Source organism: Anneissia japonica, unplaced genomic scaffold (assembly GCF_011630105.1).
Source record: "Anneissia japonica isolate Jap-2015-1 unplaced genomic scaffold, ASM1163010v1 scaffold287914_len43846_cov164, whole genome shotgun sequence".
Lineage (NCBI taxonomy): Eukaryota > Metazoa > Echinodermata > Crinoidea > Comatulida > Comatulidae > Anneissia > Anneissia japonica.
The window spans coordinates 17,063-18,802 of NW_022713239.1; positions in this window are offsets into that span (position 1 = coordinate 17,063).

Here is a 1,740-nt window from a genome sequence, read left to right on the forward strand (position 1 = left end):
AGACATAAAGTCTACTGCTTATCTTTGCCGAGTTCGCTTTATACTTGAATGTTGTCCACCATATAGGACCCTCATTACATGAATTACAAAGTGCAAAGACGAGCGTCTTCGGTAACTAACGTCGTACACCTAGCTAAATAAACTTTTTGAAAATCTCAAATTGGAAAAGCCTGAGACGAGAAGAAACCAAGCCCGCTGTCTGCCACTTACTCATAATGAAATATGAAAAAATAGTATTCTAATGACAATTCTAAGGCAGCCGCTAAACTTACTGATTGGCTTAACATTTGCATGGAATTATACATACCTTCTAAAACATTTCAAGCCAAATCTCATTCACATCCATGGTTCTCACCAGTACGTAATTATCATCGTAATTATTATTTTATACTCTTTCATCGTTGCAGTACTCTGCAGAACAGACAACCTTCCTAGACTGCTAGAAATAAATGCCAGAAAGTTCTTGCTAAAGCTAAGGATGCTGCATCTGTAAAACAATCCTAAACCAACGCCTCAGATCCAGGGACTTTTTGAGCATTGCCAATAATGTAGTAAATCGTGGAACCAAATCTCTACCACCTCTATTCAATGGCCTGACAACAGCAAATGATCTTGCGGAACGCTTTGCGGCAAATTCCACTGTCATGGAAGAACATCCATTGCCATGCTTCCCCTTGATAACTGAGTGTGTTATTTCTAAGCCTGTATTTATTCCTAAACATACTAACAACATAATCCAATGCCTTGATTGCAGCAAAGCTACTGGCCCAGATGGCATCCCAACTGTTGTTCTAAAACATTGCTGCCCTGAGCTTTCTTCTATCGTTTCCAAGCTCAACCACTGCTGGTCGGAGTTAACTTTTTCAGCTTGCTTGGAAACTGCATCTGTTGTACATCAAAGAAAGACGGTGTAAAATCAAAGACATAGCTTGCTACCCATCATTAGCAAGATTTTTCAGCGTTTACTCTCTAAAGTTATTATCAACCTTGAAAACACAACCTATTAACTGATTGCCAGTATGTGTTTCGAAAGCAACGCTCAACAGCTGATGCTCTTGTTGTTGTAACTGAGCGGAATATTTTGGCGGCGAGACACGGTTGGTTGCACATAATATATCCAAGGCCTTTTACAATGTCTTGCGCAGGGGCCTTCTTAATAAACTTAAGGCCTATGTTTTCATTCCCAATTTGTTTTTTTGTCTTATCTATTCATTTCTTTTTAATCGCCATTTCAAGTTATCCGTTACGTTCAAAGTTCTAGGGTGCATGACATCAATTCCGGAATGCCTCAAGTCTTCCTGCTTGGTCCTTTATTTTTCTTATTTATATTAATGACCTTCCTGACAATTTTCTCTAAGACATTACAATTAAGCTGATGACACAACTCTCTCAGCATCATAGGCTGGTGTACAGAACAGAACAGAACACATTACGCCAACCTTCTCAATTGTGACCTGCAAAATATATTAGGTTAGGGTTCTTAATGGAGAATTACATTTAATCCTTGATAAGACCCAACTTTTAATCATCAGCCGATCCAAGAACCGCAATTTTCCTCAACCCAGCTGGATAAACTACCATGCCTTAGACTGCTGGGACTTCACATCACTTTCTCCCTGAACTAGGGGAAACACATCAAAAGGCTAGGTAAAGCTAGTTCTTAAATAAAGTTGAATGCTTGTATCAGGCAAAAAATATTATATACTTTTTATTTCCGCCTTTCTGTGTTAACATATTTAT